This window comes from Silene latifolia, chromosome X (genome assembly GCF_048544455.1).
Source record: "Silene latifolia isolate original U9 population chromosome X, ASM4854445v1, whole genome shotgun sequence".
In the NCBI taxonomy this organism is placed as follows: Eukaryota; Viridiplantae; Streptophyta; class Magnoliopsida; order Caryophyllales; family Caryophyllaceae; genus Silene; species Silene latifolia.
The window spans coordinates 170,894,191-170,912,848 of record NC_133537.1 but is presented as its reverse complement, the minus strand read 5'-3'; the positions used below and the strand labels follow the sequence as shown (position 1 = coordinate 170,912,848).

General features: G+C 40.2%; 1 non-coding gene across 1 annotated transcript; it reads left to right on the top strand.

Annotated features, from left to right (window-relative positions):
- Nucleotides 1-264: 264 nt before the first annotated feature.
- LOC141625701 (small nucleolar RNA R71) lies at nucleotides 265-371 on the top strand. Its single transcript, XR_012535467.1, has one exon. It is a non-coding gene; the product is annotated as a small nucleolar RNA R71 (small nucleolar RNA).
- Nucleotides 372-18,658: the final 18,287 nt, after the last annotated feature.

Genomic DNA, 18,658 nt, shown 5'->3' with positions numbered 1-18,658 from the left:
TTCTTCTCCAATTTAAACTCTTCAAATTTCTTTGTCAAGTCATCCAATTTGGTCTTGTACTCCATTTCTATTTTAGAAGGTCCTTCACTTTTGTAGTCCACATCTCTAGCATAACTACTCTCCATCTCGGAAATATTTTGGATCATTTCCGTGATTTAAGCGTTGTTCATGTTGTCAAAATTTCCACCAGATGCCGCCACGATCATATCCCGAAACATTTGTTCAAGAGTTTAGAAAAAGGTTTGGGTGGTCATCCATTTTGGGATACCATGGTGTGGACAAGATGAGAGGAGATCTCTAAAACGTTCCCAAGCTTCACTTAGAGTTTCCATGGGTCTTTGTTTGAAGGTTTGAATCTCATGGCGAATTCTTGCGGTTGTAGATGGTGGGTAGAACTTGTTGATGAAAGCTTTGGATAAAGCCTCCCAAGTGGTAAATGTATCCGGCTCATGAGAGTTCAACCACTTCTTAGCATTGTCTTTCAAGGTGATAGGGAAAAGCATTGGGAGCATTTGCTCTTCGGTTACACCATTGTGCTTGATAGAACCCGCTTTCTCTTTGAATGTGGTGAGATGTTGATGGGCATCTTCACTTTTCATCCCATGGAACACGTCTTGTTGAATGTAATTTATCACAAGGTGTCGAAGTTCAAAAGTGTTGAGAGCAAGGGCTCCATAGTTGATGGCCGAACAAGCCCGATTGGGGTCCGACCTATTGTAATATCCCACAGGTTGATCCGCCATATCGTCGTTTACTAGGTTTTTTCGTGGAGATCTGGTATCGTTGGTATGGGTAGAGTGTTGTGAATGTGTTGGTGAATCTTGTGGTAAGTTGATTGGAGAGTTATGTGGTGGAGAGTTGTGTGGAATGTAAAGAGGTGATAAGATGGAGGAAGAGGGTGGTGGGTTTGGATGCTCAATTGTGGAAATTTGGGTGTTTGGTGGGTTGGCAAAAGGTGGAGATCCTCGTATTGCCGATAAAGCTAGTCTTCTTCTTGCCCGGAATGTTTTTTTGATCTCACGATCAAGTGGTAAAAGAGGTCCGATATAGCACCTACTCATGCACTCAACAAAAGATCAAATAGTCCTAATGCAAAGATTGCACTAGGACAAGGGAAGAAAACAAACAACAAATAAAAGAACTAAGCTTAGATGAAAACAAATAATCCTATCCAATATTGTCGTCCCCGGCAACGGCGCCAAAAACGTGTTATGATTTTTATTTATAGCTTAGCAAGTGTACGAATGAGGTTGTAGCTTGCAAAGATCGAACCCTAGGGACGGAATTATGGCTCTAGAATTGTTTGTTTAAACTACTAGTTTAGCTCGATAAAAGAAAGTGGGTTGATTAAAACTAACTACGAAACTAGACTAAAACAATAATAGAAAGACGACTAAGGCTTAAGATGATAAAAGACGATGGTTAAAGGAACTAGAATGTTGGGTTCACTCAACTAGGGAAGGGGGGACAAGAACATAAGAAGGCAAAACCAAGAGCATATGCAAGAGGAAGGCTCGATCTCTCGATGTGAGACTAACCCCTAAAGTAAGGTTGATTAAGCTCTCACCTAATTAACCCAACCTTATGTGGACGCGGGCCCACGGGGGCGAAAAGGGAAGCAAGCTTTTCAAACTCTTTGTGTTTATTTGCATTTGTGGAGTCGCCACCAATTTATTGTGGAAAATTGGAAACCGTTCGAATACCTCGTGTCATGTCAAGACACAAAGTAATGACATGAACACTAAGCACTCGTCACCCTTAGCATTCTATGTCTAGAATGACTCTCGTGGATGCCAATGAACACGGATGTTCACAGAGATCTGGATTAAGAGGGTGAGGGTACGTATTAGGAAGCTCTTTCGATCGAACACCTAATCCCGCCCGCCTCGATAGCGGCCTCTACTAATGATTAGGGAAAATCGTCTATACTCGATGTATTGTCAATTTATATGCATGCAATGCAACATCCAAGTTTTAATCCTAACATGTGATGAATTAGACTAAGTCAGTTAACACGCAATTTAATCATACAATTGGGTCGAATTGGGATTTAAATCGATTACATGTGAAAAACATACAAGCAACAATAATGAAAATTACAATAAAGAAGAATTACAATAATTACATCGAATTAATGATTTATGTCGAAAATACTTTTAAAACGGATAATTTGAGAAAGAATAAACAAATAAATTAACAAACAAGAATTAGAGTGATAATACGATTAATAGTTAATTAATTCAAAATTAACAAACTAGGTCAAGGCAAAACGGGAGTTCAGAGACAGAAATCAACCAGGAACAGGCGCAGTAGAGCTGCGTACCTTGGAAGAGGCGCAACAGTTGTTGCGTCCGTTCCTTGGCTCAGTTCTGGTTGTGAAGCCGGAATTGCAAATTGTTAATATTCGTTGATGATTTTATTGATCGACTATGAATAATTGACTCGGATGAAAGTGATTATCAGATTATTTACATATAATTGGGGTGACAAAGCATGAACATGGATGGAATCAAACAAAACGAGTTAATTACAAGATTAAAAGGTTAATTAATGAATTGAATAAACTAATTAGGTTAAATTAAGGATGAATCAATGACGGATACGATAAATAACAGATGAGAATATATCAAAGATCGAATTCCAGAGACTCATTGTTAATGAATCGAACCTCTAAAACCGAATTTGACTTTAATGACGAAAACCCGCAAATATTGGTTATAAGGGATTTAAGTCGGGATTTAATGACGAATTAAATACTAATGATGATGAATAATATGTTAAATTATTATGTTTAAATCGTTATATCAAAGAATCGAAGAACAAACGAAAGAAAATAAAAGAAACGAATTGACAAAAGACGAAGGAAGAAGAAAGGAAGCCGGAACTGCGGCAGCTTCACGAAGAGGCGCGGCGGTATGCGCGTCCCTTGAAGAGGCGCAGCGATTCTTGCGTCGTCCCGTCATAACGATTTGTCTTGATAATCCGTAAAAAGAGTTTAAAACATGGTTTTATAAATCGGTTTTAAGCGTATTTTCGACATAAATCTTACAATATTGATTACAATAATAAAGAACAATAAGTAAAAGAAGGATTTACACCCTCAGACTTACATGTTTGACGAAACGAGATGAACTAAGTTAACGTTTAGTGATGCTCGACTCGAATGTAGACGAAAGTGCCCTCTAGGAGGAAAAAAACAAAGTTGATTAAAGTTGATTATTATGGAGTTGGTCAAATTGGTCGGTCATGCAAAACGAGGCTCGTACTCAGAAGGATCCGAGCTTACGTGGTCGAAAGTTCAAGCACGTAGACGCCAAAAAGTAAGAACGTGGTCTAGAATGCAAAGGGAGAAGAGAAGGGCGGACACTCGCGTGAGAAATATGTGAGACCGAAGGTTTCTATTTATACTAATCACACGATGGAAGTAGGGTTTTTCGGAGGAACTTTGGAAGTGAATCTCGAAAAGATATGAAAAGATACGAAAAATACGCAGAAAAGGACTTGGGAAGAGGCACAGCAGGCACTGCGTCTCTTGGAAGAGGCGCATCACTTGCTGCGTCCTTTCCCAAGTGGTTTCCTCATGCGGAAGAAAAATTTCCGTGTTTTGATTATGGAATAACGGATTAATCTCGTTTTCCTTACGATTTTGTGTGAATATTACGGGAAATTCTTTACCAAAGATTAAAAGATTGCAAAATATGGAATAGAAATATCCGGAACATTCCAGAACATTCTGACTCGGTTTTAGAAAATGAAGACGGTTTTTTGCCCCGGATTCCAAATGTACTCTATTTACTGCCAAAACGACCGTATCGACGCGTAGATGTCAGTTAAGAGGTAGACAGAAGTGTTTGAGCGATCACTTGACGATAAACTTACGAACTGTCATAAATCGTTCCGCGTACCAAACATGCCGCCCAATCATCACCGGGTGGTTTGCGGGAGGTGTAGAAATGAGGTATCTACAGAGCCCCCACTTTGACTGAGGCTTGGACAAGGCGAAAATCAAAGTATAGCCATCAGGTCAATCGAAGATTACAACCTGACGACCATGGCGACGCGAGGCGGCTCAAGGGGTCTGAACCAAGGACCTGTCGTCGGGAACATTTTAGAGTCTGTCGACTATCGGGGAGGGTCGTTTAAAGTCCATTAGACTACGTAAGGAGGCTCGCCAGCCATAAGAAGAGACCATACCTGAAATTCCTTGAAACTCCAGGGGAAACAAAACGTGATATTGGGAGAAGACAGCAGGACGTAGTCAGGAACTGCTTGGAGAAATCTGCTTGTGGTCGGCTTCAAACAAACTTCGGAAGAGCTTGGGGCCGATGTTGATCTCCATGTCTCGAGAGGGACCATTGTCTGTCGGTAAACTCTCGCTGGGAGAACATAATCAGGAACTGATCTCCATGTCTCGAGAGGGAATGTCTATCCATGTACTCTCGCTGGGGGAACATAATCGGGAACTGATCTCCATGTCTCGAGAGGGAATGTCTATCCGTGTACTCTCGTGGGGGAACATAATAACGGCGTGTCGAAACACGTGTCAAAGAAGAACCGCTCGTTGTGATAAGCAAGGTCTTGGCAAAAATATGGCGACTGTTTGCTGTTGGCTTGGAAATACGGATCCGGCGAAGAATAAACGTCAAACGGACCAAATATGTGATATGGCATCGAGGAAGAGGCGCACCAAGGATGGGCCCACAAAATAACGAACTTATAACGAATCTTCGAAAATTCGTATGGAGGAAAACTGAGGAAGAGGCGCAGCAAGAGCTGCGTCCTTTGGAATAGGCGCAGGACCTGCTGCGTCTTTTCCTGGGCGTGTCAATCCTGCATAAAACCCGATGAAACAGAGGGGTTTATTTCATTATTTCGAAATACAAACTCTCAATTTCTCTCTCAAATTCCAACCATTTCCGTCAAAATTTGATCCAAAAGCTTGCATTTATCATGACTAATCGAGGTATGTGTATTATTTTTGCATTAATCTTCTATAATAGATCAAATTGGACCGACAAAATTAGGGTTTCCAACCCTAAAATATCGAAAATTTGGGGCTTTTCTCCCAAATGATTTTGCCTTGCAAATTGACCTTGTAAATGGCTAATTGGTAGTATAAGGATCATAACCATGTATTTGTTTCGAATTTTTGTTGAGTTTTGAGCATTTGAGTGAAATTGTGACGGTCTCACAGCTAAACCGTAAATCGCTTCGATAATAGACTTAGGATTGCCCATTTGTGACAAAACTTGGTATTTAGAATCCTTGTATGATGGGTAAACTTCCTATCATCTCGGAATTTTGATTTGTGACGGCTTTTTCAGGACACTTTTCTAGGGCATAATCGCCATTATAACGAAATGCTGTCGAAATTCCGACTCGAACCCATGACTAGGCTTCAACTTAGGCTTGGCTTGACACAAATTACCACATGAGTGGACGGTTTTATGGAAAAATTGCCAAGGATGGCGAGAAAAGAGCGATTTCGGGGCTCCAAAAACTCGAAAATCCCCTAATTAAGGCTTGTCGTCACTTGACGCGGCCTAAATTCACTTTAATTTTGCAGGTGACGAGGCTTCTACATGTGGGAGGGATCCCATGGACGTGGACACCGCTCTTAACTCTTCTCAGATGCTTGAGGAGGTGTTGGAGGAGGCTTTCACCACTGCGGTGACGGCTGCTGAGGTTGCTGAGGACGAGGTCCTCGAGGAGGAGGAGGCCCCGAGACGGGCCAACGTTAGACGGGGTGGTCTCCAGCTGAGGGGAGCACCTGAGTGGGTTGAGACCTGGGACAGTAGGCACCTGCTTTGGGTTGCGGAGGGTCACCTGTCCTACAGGATGGTGAAGAGCTTGGTAACTCGAATTCATCACTCTTCATTCATCTTCTTTCATTCCTTCTGTCATTCCTTTTCTTCTTCATTCGAGCTAAAGATAGGTTTTGTTTCGAATCCAAATAGGAGGCCGGGAACATCAGATCGTTCTCGGGCTACACGACGGCGATGGGGTGCTACGAGAGGCTGTCAGCGGAGGAGCGAGCCATGATCGAGCGGGGAGAATTCGACGCCCTGGTGCAGGCTTGGAGGGATATCGCGAAGAGGAAGCTTCGGGCTAACCTTAGCCTGGTCCGAGCTTTCTTGGATCAGTTCTGGGACTTGACGTCCACATTTCACATGCCTTTTGGTGAGGTGGGGGTCATGTTGGAGGATTACGGCATGATTTCTGGTCTTCCGTGTGGGACTGAGGTGGTGGAGTGGCCAGAGACTGCCATGAGAGTAGACTCGGCCGAGGCGAGGAGGTTGATCGGCTGGAACTTGGCGCCGAAGGCTGCTGCGGTACCCGGTTTGGTGCCTAGTTCTTACGTTCGTGACTACTTTGCGGGGAAGACCCCGACGTCGGTGGTGATCGAGGGGAGGGAGAAGGCTCCTCCTCTCTGCACTGCAGAGCAGAGAGTCCGTTTGTGGCTCTGGTGGTTTCTATCTTCGATCTACCTCGGAGACAAGGGAGAGAGGCTTTCGACGTAGCTCCTTCCCTTTCTTTCTGACCTGAGCGACCTAGGCCGTTGGGGCTGTGTCACTGCTGGTTTTGCGGTCCTCATCCGCTTCATGAGGGCCATGGTTCGTCCGGAGTTGATGGAGAAGGGGACTTCTCCTGCTACTGTCGGCCCTGGACTGCTGTTGGAGGTATGAACCTTCATTTCATTTTATGAAAGATCATCTCCTTTTCTCGTCAAATCACGAAAGATCGTTTTTGATTATCTTGCTTTACAGGCGTGGGTGTACTCCTACTTTCCGGGCCTCGCGCCCAAGAGGAAAGAGCCGGTGGAGAAGGCTTATCCCGTTGTGAGGGATTGGGTGATGTGCCGTACGAGGAGTCGGCGTTCCTTCCACGACGTCTGTCGACGGGAGGTGAACGCTCTTCAGTTGGACGACGTGAGTACTTCACCTTTGTTCGTTTCTTCATTACCTTTTCAGAACTGATCATAAGAATGACTTCTTGTTTGCTTTTCCCAGTGGGTGCCCAGGCCTTGGACGGACTACGCTGGCGCTCCTCCCCTTGTGGCTGAGGTCCTCCGACCTAGGAGCTCGAGCCGATTTCTGTTGAGGACGTCGATGGGTCCTGTGTGGTACTTAGGCGAGCGTTTGGCTCGTCAGTGCTCTCATGATGTCTTGACGGTTCCCATCGACCCTCCTAGGACGATGTTCAGGGAGCCTTCCGAGGCTGAGAGTGTTGGAGCTTGTGTCCTCCACAATTAGTGTGATAACATTTATAAATCTCTTATAGGTTCACAACGGTATACTTCGTATTTTATCAGTTGATTAACGATTACCTAATAACGGTTGGCTTGCTAGAAAGTTTGACGTTATTTTCATACTGATGGCGGTGATCAACTGGTCCCTAAAAGTCACACCTAAAGGATGTGTTTGAGAGATGTGATTGTATGAAAATATAATCACATTGATGCCTGACTAAAAGGTTAGTCCAAGTATATGACTAAACAGTTAGTCAACGTGTTTATGAGACGATTATTTAATGCCGATTAAATAATATTAGCTGAGACGAATTAACTGTCAATTCGTAAATTGAATATAATATGTTATATTTAATTAATGTATATAATGTTAGCTTAAATGAATTAAGATGTTAATTCGTAATTAAATGTAATCGGTTATATTTAATTAGCAAATTATAAATATGCGATATTTAAAGTTAAAGTATATATTATACAATATTGTCACAGACCGGCATTAATAAATCGACTGCAAGCAGTTGTGTGTAGACTTAGTAATACGGAATTAAACAAATGACAATTTATATATAATACATTTTATACATTTTGTATACTACTAAAATAAGAAGATTTAATCTCCTTATTTTTGGGTAGGTGGAAAAACGAAAAAAAGAGAAAATAATCTCTCTTATTTCGGTATTTTGGGCCGAAATTAGGAGAGAAAAGATCTCCCCCATTCACTCTTATTTCGGTTACAATAAGAGGAGTTGGGAGATCATTTTTCAACCCTAATTTTTAACCTAATTCTTGCCTCTCATCAAAACACAAAACCGAAAAACCCTAAGCAATTTACAGAAAATTGGGGATCGATTCTAGCAAAGAACAAAGGCATATCTCATATCATCTTGGGTGCAACTGATAGGAGAATATCATTGCGATATTGTTCATAGGCCATATTAGCTAGGACCGAAGGTTATTTCTTATTCATCTACTATTTTGTTCATGCAATTTATTTTATGACTCGTATTCATCATTATAAATTCGTAATAATCCTTAAAATTAAAGGGAAGCATACAGATAATTCCCACAAGTGGTATCAGAGCCAAGACCACGAATTTTATTTTTGAATCGAAAAAGAAAAAAAAAAACACACGGCTGAAATTTTTTTTATGCCGAATTGAAATTTTTTTTTCAGCCGGTTTTGTTCTTGTTTTTTATGGTATATTTCCATTTTTATTTTTCATATTGTTGTTTTAATCAGTTAAAATAATTATATGAAGAATTGGTAGATGTTTGATTTAATGAAGATTAAGTTAAAATGTAAATGGAATTGTCATATTGATGATATAAAATTTGTTTTTGCTATATAGTTTTTGGCATATACGGTTAATCATGTTTCATTAATTCATATGCTAATCTTGTTCTAATAGAAACTATAAACGATTTTGTTCATCTTAAGTTTTTTTTGTTTTAGGGCATTTTGCCGCAGAAAAAAAAAGGGGACTGTTTTTTTAGGGTTTGGCCGAGCCAAAAAAAAAAAAGGATTCTGTTTTTTTGTTTTTGCTGGATTGCCAAATAAATAAAAAAAAAAAATTTGGGTTTCTGTTACTGTTCACCGTGGGCAGGATAATAAAAAAAAAAAATTTGTATTTTTCTTTTCGGTTTTTGCTGAAAAGCCGAGAAAAGAATTTTATTTTTTTGGGCTGTTTCGTTTTTGCCGAGAGCAATTCCTGAAAAAAAAATTTCTGTTTTTTTTTTTTTTGTTATTTTTGGCCAATAATTAGAATTATACATTAAATTTATAATGTATGATAAATTATTGTGAAGCGGTTCACATATTTTAGATACCTAATTATTTCAAAGAAGTTTAAAATATTGTTGGATTAATTCATAATCCAAGATTAATATGAATTTAGATTGAAATTAATGTGAGAAATTGAAGAATTGTCACTTAATTTGATCATTTAAATAGGTGGTTTGGGTAAAATTAATCTACATAATTAAAGAATTATGTCTTGCATGTTTAAGTTTTTTAGTTGATGCTTTTCTTTTGTTGAATGAATCGTTGAATGAATTTATTTACGTATTTTTGCAATCGGTTGTAATTTGTAATACCTAGTGTGGCCTTAGTTAATTATGTTTTCGTAATAAAGGAAACATAATTTTTATGTAATTATGAGATCTCGAATCTCCTTTTATTTTGTTTAAGTATTATGGTTTTAAAATTAGAATGTAAATAGGTTTATTATGTAATTTAAATTGTAATTTTAAAGAAGACTAAAGATGGAGATTGGAGCTCACTCCCGCTACATGGACCAAGATGGAACATCAAGACAAGCTTCGCGGGTCCAAGGATGGATTCCAAAATTGTATTTAATGTTCATTTTGGTAGATAGGCCACACTAGGACTTTATTATTGTTTTTACGTTTATCATTCCTATTGCTTTTCATTCACATGATAGTTTATGCATCATTTTCCGCCTAAACCAAACCACCTACTACTAAAATGCATGAAAATTGACTCATATAGGTTGAATGTTAGTTTTCATGGACATACAGATGTCACATACTTATTAAGCCATCACCTTAGTTTATTCATTCACGCATGCTAGATATTAGTTCACTTAAAATGAATTAAAATAAAGTTGATGGGATCTTCCTCTAAACACGGAAATTGAGACTAGTCTTTATAAGGGCAAACAACTATGAATCCCTTCTTCGTCGGTAGGCATAATATGACCCCTTCTACGTTGGGTAAGTAGTTTGTGTTGACTTAGTTTATCTCAACATTATAGTCCGAAGAGTTTCTCGTGATTATGATGGACTAAAGATAGAATTTACAGAAATTTATCGACCAAGAATTCTAACAGTAGAATTAGCTAAAAAGTTGGCTTATCAATTTACAGATAATTGAGTCTTGGGATCATTTATATAATTCTTGAGGGAGGTCAATTGTATAAATGCTTGAGTCTTCGCGTTATGACAGTAGTTCATTAGACTTAAAATCATACCGATGCACATGCTTATTATTTTTATTCTTCTTTTCGCAGTGTAGAACACGTTTATTTTGATAATACTGTTACAACAAAATGGCTGGAAATAACGCAATCACAATGCCTAGTGCCACACTTGGACACGAGTCCTAACTGAAAGCTTTCATGGACCACATGAATCAGTTCACACATCTGAAAAATGACAGGTCCAACTTTACGGACTGGGAGGCATCATTGCGGAATGCTGCCATTGCTGACGGTAAGCTCAAGTACTTAACTGAGCCAATACCGGTAAACCCAGGCCCCAATGCAAGAGTTAAAGAGTCACTTGCTTATAGTGACTTCGTCATGGAAGCGGGTGCGATAAAGAACGTACTCATCTTTGCAATGGAAACCAATTTGCAGAGACGCTTCATTGGTCAAGGTGCAAACAAGATTTTCACCACGCTCACTAACGAGTTCTCAAAAGCACCGAGAATCGTTACTTATAAGCATACCTGTCGCTTCTTTGATGCAAAACTCCAGAAGGGCCAACCGGTTAGCCCACACATTCTTCACATGATTGAGAATGTCGAGAAACTGGAGTCACTTAATTGCAAAATCAGTGAGAGCATAGTCATTGACCGTATGCTTCATTCACTTCATGATGGCTTTGCCCTCTTTAGGGCAAATTACTATATGAATGACATGAAGAAAAGTCCTCATGAGCTCCACTCACTTCTCGTACAGACCGAGAAGGATATGAAATTGAGTGGGAGCATGAAGCAAGATGTTCTCATGATTTCCAACAAGAAAGGTAAGGGCAAAGCTCCAGGCGACCTAACTGTAGGTAAGCCAAAGTTTAAGAAGCCAGGAAACGGTAAGAGTGGGCCTGGTGAGACTATTGGCTCACAAGGCAAGGCAAAGAGCAAGGGCGGTGACATTGAGTGCCACCATTGTCACAAGACTGGACATTGGAGGAGGAACTGTCCCGTATACCGTGAGGACATTAAAGCAGGTCGCGTCACTCCTGTTGGTATGTCATCTTATATTCATATGATTGAGATTAACCATGCAAGTTTCGGAACTTGGGTACTAGATACTGGTTGTGGTTCTCATCTGTGTAATCATTTGCAGGGCCTAAGAAACATCACACCTCTCGGAAAGGGTGATGTGGACCTGCGAGTCGGGAATGGAGCTAGAGTTGCTGCAGTCTCGAAGGGAACATACGTAATCCAACTCCCGAGTGGTTTTGAGTTATTTTTATATAACTGTTACTATGTGCCCAGTTTGTCTAAGAACATTATTTCTGTTTTCGTATTTGATAAGAACAATTTTTTATTTTTAATAAAGGATAATAGCTGTATTTTCTCTTTCAATGAAATGATTTATGGCAAAGCAGTTTCCATGAATGGAATTTACATCTTAGACCAAACCACGGAAATATTACACGTGAATAATAAGAAATTAAAGGTTGGTGACAAAGATCAAACCTATCTATGGCATTGTCGAATGGGACACATAAATGAAAAACGTGTAAAGAAACTCGTCGATAATGGGACTATTCCCGCATTCGATTTTTCTACATATGGCACGTGTGAATCATGTCTCATTGGCAAAATGACTCGAATTTCCTTCAAAGGTGTTGGAATGCGCACTAGTGACCTATTAGGACTCATACATACTGACGTATGTGGACCTATGTCAATTACCGCTAGAGATGGCTATAGATATTTTATCACTTTCACGGACGATTTGAGTAGATACGGATATGTCTGCTTAATGAAGCATAAAAGTGAGTCTTTTAAGAAATTCAAGGAATACCAGAATAAGGTTGAAAACCAACTGGGTAGAAAGGTTAAAGCACTCCGTTCAGATCAGGGTGGCGAATATCTTTCAAATGAGTTTGATCAACACCTTAAAGACTGTGGAATCGTCTTACAGTTAACTCCACCTGGAACACCTCAATTAAATGGTGTGTCTAAACGGAGAAATCGAACTTTACTTTATATGGTGTGATCCATGATGAGTCACACGGTAGTACCTGATTCATTATGGGGCTTTGCTCTTTTGTCAGCTGCTGTTATACTTAACCGAAGTCCGACTAAAGCTGTTGACAAGACTCCATATGAAATGTGGAGGGGAACGGTCCCCAACTTGTCCTTTATTCGGGTTTGGGGCTGCGAGGCTTATATCAAGTGGAGACACGAGGATAAGCTCGGCCCGCGATCGGTCAAGACATACTTTATTGGTTATCCAAAAGGAATGTTTGGTCATTACTTCTATTTGCCTACCGAACATCGAGTTTTTGTTGCGGTTAGTGCGACGTTCTTAGAGAAAAAATTTCTCGAGAACAAGTCAAGTAATAGAACCATTGAGCTGTCGGAGATTCCAGAACCAACAACCGAGGAACAGATGGAGGAAGTTGTTCCTTCAACTGATGATACGGTTAATATTCCCCAGGAACCCAGGAGGTCGGGTAGAGTCTCTAATCCTCCGGACATATACATTGGTATGGCCGAGGAGAATGACGTTTTACTCCTAGAGAGTAATGAACCCGCTACCTATAAAGGTGCTATGGCCTGTTCCGACTCAAATCTATGGCTCGAAGCCATGCAATCCGAGATAGACTCCATGTATGAGAATGACGTATGGGATCTAATTGATTTACCTAATAAGGTAAAACCTCTACAGTGCAAATGGCTTTACAAAATAAAGCATTCTGTAGACGCGCAACCAGATACCTATAAGGCACGGCTAGTGGCAAAAGGTTTCACCCATGTGCACGGATTGCATTATGATGAAATTTTTGCACCTGTAGTCATGCTACGTTCCATTCGGATAATCTTAGCAATTGCCGCTTTTCATGACTATGAAATTTGGCAAATGGATGTGAAAACCGCCTTATCAAACGGTTATTTGGAGGAAGAGTTGTACATGGTGCAACCCGAAGGTTTCATAGATCCTGAACATCCTAAGTAAGTATGCAAGCTTAAGCGTTCCATTTATGGACTTAAGCAAGCTTCTCGGAGTTGGAATCATCGTTTCGACCAGGTGATAAAAGAGTATGGTTTCACTCTATCGGTCGAGGAACCATGCTTATATATCAAGTCGAGTGGGAGGAAGATTGTATTCTTGATATTATATGTCGATGACATACTCTTGATTGGGAATGACATTCTTCTCTTATCTTCAGTTAAAGGATGGTTGAAGAACCATTTCCAGATGAAAGATCTGGGTGAGGCACAACGCATTTTGGGAATCTGTATCTACCGAGATAGATCACAACGGACGTTATCACTTAGTCAGGAGTCTTATTTGGATAAGATTCTTGAGAGGTTCAGCATGACCAACTCCAAGAAGGGGAACCTTCCAATGACGTGCAGGATGCGATTGAGAAAGTCTCGATCACCCACGAAGCTGAAGGGTTGAACGCATGAGTCGTATTCCTTATGCATCTGCAATAGGATCGATCATGTATGCCATGATATGCACACGTCCAGACGTGGCATATGCATTGAGTATGACGAGTCGGTACCAAAAGAATCCAGGTGAAACACACTGGATAGCTGTTAAAAATATCCATAAGTACCTACGGAGGACTAAGGATAGGGTATTGACTTATGGAGGAGATACTAAGCTATCTTGTCGATTCTGACAGATGCTAGCTTCCAAACGGATCGAGATGATTCAAAATCTCAAATCCGGTTCGTCTTAACTCTTAATGGTGCTGCATCACCGGAAGAGTTCCAAACAGTGTTGTAGCGATTCTACCACCGAATCCGAGTACTATGCCGCTTCGGAGGCAGCAAAGGAAGCGATATGGATGCGTCAATTCTTACAAGGACTTACGATAGTTCCTAGTTCGAATGACCCGATCACCATCTATTGTGACAATAGAGGTGCCATCTTCCAGGCTAAGGAGCCAAAGTCTAGCAACAAATCTAGACATGTACATCGGAAAGCTCACCTGATCCGTGATTACGTGGAGCAAGAAGAGATAGTGATTGACAAGATAGCTTCGGATGACAACATCGCGGATCCTCTCACTAAACCGTTGAATTATGATAAGCATGAAGGGCACGTTATTTCCATGGGAATTAAACGTGTTCCTGAGTTGTAGTAGTTGATTATGGATTCGATACATTATCTTTTTCATATACTATTTATAACTTCATCGTTTTTATATAATATTTTGTTTTTCATGTGGATTGTACTGACAACATTGAACGCCACAAAGTGAACTGAATTACATTCTATTTGTTTTGGTCCGTAATCGCCCATATGAGCTGATAACTCTGGCTATTATATTGTGCAGTCGATTGATGGTGGGTTCAACGAGCCATAAGTCAATCAGTTGGCTGATCGTTCACAAATACGAGTTATAACGATATCTCGTAGGACAATTTTATGTGACAACGTAATGGAGTCCTAAATGTTTAAAAACATTCGGTGCCAGGTCAGGAATTTGACGTCCATTGTGTTCCTAGAGTCGATTCTTTTGACTATCGACTGTCTCTTGAGATGAAGGCAGTTTTGGGGTGACTTTGGTTTCTTTCTCATGGTCGGCCGTAACAGGAGGCTAAGTAGATTTTTTCTGGGTCATTTCATATTGTGCTTACATCTGCAGGATTTGAGTTGAAGAAAATATCCAACCTTTATCAGGTTTAGTTATTTCTCAGGGCCATTCGAGGAGTTGTAACTGAAATGCATGGCCATGCTCGAATGATGATTCGTTTATCAGTTAAGTTACTCTCTAGTCGGGGAAACCACTCTTGATACAGATCACTTGTAAAATACGACCTTTGTGAATACAGATTTTGCAAATTGTTTTACATTGAGTGGGAGAAATTTTAGGATATGAGAATCGGTTATCGCACATACACTTGTGAGGACAAGTGGAAGTTTGTTGGAGCTTGTGTCCTCCACAATTAGTATGATAACATTTATAAATCTCTTATAGGTTCACAAGGGTATACTTCGTATTTTATCAGTTGATTAACGATTACCTAATAACGGTTGGCTTGCTAGAAAGTTTGACGTTATTTTCATACTGATGGCAGTGATCAACTGGTCCCTAAAAGTCACACCTAAAGGATGTGTTTGAGAGATGTGATTGTATGAAAATATAATCACATTGATGCCTGACTAAAAGGTTAGTCCAAGTATATGACTAAACAGTTAGTCAACGTGTTGATGAGACGATTATTTAATGCCGATTAAATAATATTAGTTTGAGACAATTAATCAATTCGTAAATTGAATATAATATGTTATATTTAATTAATGTATATAATGTTAGCTTAAATGAATTAAGATGTTAATTCGTAATTAAATGTAATCGGTTATATTTAATTAGCAAATTATAAATATGCGATATTTATAGTTAAAGTATATATTATACAATATTGTCACAGACCGGCATTAATAAATCGACTGCAAGCAGTTGTGTGTAGACTTATTAATACGGAATTAAACAAATGACAATTTATATATAATACATTTTATACATTTTGTATACTACTAAAATAAGAAGATTTAATCTCCTTATTTTTGGGTAGGTGGAAAAACCGAAAAAAAGAGAAAATAATCTCTCTTATTTCGGTATTTTGGGCCGAAATTAGGAGAGAAAAGGTCTCCCCCATTCATTCTTATTTCGGTTACAATAAGAGGATTTGGGAGATCATTTTTCAACCCTAATTTTTAACCTAATTCTTGCCTCTCATCAAAACACAAAACTGAAAAACCCTAAGCAATTTACAGAAAATTGGGGATCGATTCTAGCAAAGAACAAAGGCATATCTCATATCATCTTGGGTGCAACTGATAGGAGAATATCATTGCGATATTGTTCATAGGCCATATTAGCTAGAACCGAAGGTTATTTCTTATTCATCTACTATTTTGTTTATGCAATTTATTTTATGACTCGTATTCATCATTATAAATTCGTAATAATCCTTAAAATTAAAGGGAAGCATATAGATAATTCCCACATAGAGGGAGGCTGACTTGGTAGGTGTTGGTGGTGACGCCCTCCTTCTTCCGGGCGAGGACTACTCGGCGTTCCTCTACGGGAGGCTGGCGTACTGGCCGGTCGTGGTAAGTGTTTTACTCTTATTTTTGATCATTTTGAGAACACGATGAATGATCATCGGTTAATGGAAATCATTTACTTTGCAGGAGGTTGAGGCGGCGGGCATCGAGCCCCAAGAGTACCCCGAGACTCTTGAGTACACTGACGCGACGGGGATGATGACGATCTTCGAGCTGCGCGACTTTGATGCGGCGGTGAGAGATGCTGGCTTGGACGAGTGGCAGCATCTGATTCGGAGGGTGAGTCTCCTAACTTGTATAATTTTGTGTAAGAACACATTTGCTTGAGTTTGTCTAATCGTTAAGAATCTCTTCTTTTGAAATGTAGGTTGCGCCATCCCGGTTCGTGGCTTTATGGAGGGTAGCCAACCGACTGCGGGCTCTTCTTTGTCGGGCACTTCTTCAAGCGGGCCGAGGACGTCAGGTATGAACCTTCCGTTTACTTCATTTTCGAATTTTCTAACTTTCCTTATGTTTGAAATGATTGACATGAGACAATTCTTGTTGTCTGCAGAGGGAGCGTGAGCTGGAGCGAGAGCTTGCCCTGTCCCGGGAGGAGACAGCTCGCCTGCTGAGGGAGCTCGAGGTCCGCGACGCCGAGGTTGCTGCTTTCGAGGCGAGAGTTGTTGAGCTAGACGGCGACCAGCAGTAGCTTGATTGTTGCTTTTTGTTTTCGGCTGTATTTTGTATATTTTTTACATTTTTTTTAGGACCCACATTTTGGACATTCGGACTTTGTTTTGGGGCTCGAACCCCCAGTTTGGTGTACATATCCCCTCTTGATTGTATATGTGATGGCCTGAGTGCCCTTGCTGCTGGGTTGCTTTATTTGTACATGCAGGTTAGCTTTGAACAGGTTTGGTAGATGACGGTTTATGCCGTCATGCTGCCGAAATTTACACAGAAATCACATAGAACATACATTTGTACACATGACCTAAATTAGCGCAAAACAATGACTTGAAGATGCAAAAATTTTGCCGGAAATGACCGGACGGTAGGGAGGGTTACCTCCTAAAAAAAGAAAAAAGAGAAACCTATAAGTTTGAAGGTTAATGTGGGATGGGAGTAAAATGATTCCCCGAAAAGAAAAATAAAAAAATAAATGTATAAGTTTGGAAAAAATGAATAAATTAAATTGGTGAGATGATTCCCCAAAAAAGAAAAAGAAAAAGAAATGTAGAAGTGTGCTAAAATGACGAAAATGTCGATATCGCCTCGAAATGCATGCCCGTGAAATTAGGAAACACGAAATATGGCAACCTGACGTATGTACCAAAATAATAACCCGTATGAATAGGAAATTATTCGTTAAGGAATTTAGGAAAGATCCAACGCGGAAAATCACAGAAAGAAGGCTGAGGAAGTGGCGCGAAAGAAGAGTCACGTCCCTTGAAGAGGCGCAAAGCAGTCTTTGCTTTGTTCTGATGCATCCGTCCTGACGGATTTTAGGAAACAACTTTTAGTATAAATAGAGATATCGAGGGAGATTTTATTCACATAATTTTTCCGTCTTTCTTTCGTCTTATTACATAAAGCTCTCCAAATAAGCATACATCATGAATACTCTCGAAATTCGTCTAAAAGAGTGGACAAATGAGTTCTCTAATGTGGAGAAACACGACATGGGTGCTTATAATGTTTGATCACTTTTGATCTTGAAGTTGATCAAGGTGGTCAAACCGTTCCTAGATGCTTGTCTTGATTATTGGGACCCGAATTATCACGTATTTGCCTTCCCTGGAGGCGACATTTGCCCATTTCCCGAAGAAATTGCTGCGATTGGTGGTTGGGACCCGGAACATTTGCGTGCTATTCCCTCCACTTCTCAAGGATATAAGAACAAGTTTAGGGACTTGCTTGGGTTGGCAAGAGCTGATGTGGACCGTCTTGTGAATTCTAAAGGAGTGCGAATGCTGGATTTCATCAATCGATTCATCAATAGGGCAGATCCCACTATCTCTTATGTTGCGAGGCGAAGGGCATTCGGGTTTTGCCTATTACATGTATATGTCCTTCAAGGGCATGTTGATGAGGATTTGAGAGGCGACCCTCGTTATTTAAGCTTGATTGAGCAAATGGAGCTGCGCAGGAGCCCAACTTGCCTGTGTTTAGGAGAGATCCTATTGGGTTTAGTTAATAGGAAAGCCAATCGTGACCTTCCTTATCTGGGGAGTCCCATTATTTTGCAGGTAAAAGATTTTTTTTTTCTTTTTTTTTTGATTTCGTTCCTGCTCCTGGTAGGTCTGGCTTATGGAGCGTCTTCGATTGATCGAGCCCCCAGTTAATGTTCTTGCTTATCATGCTCGCTCAATTGCAATGAGGACCAGGCTCTACATGGAGGACTTCACTCGAGTCTGCA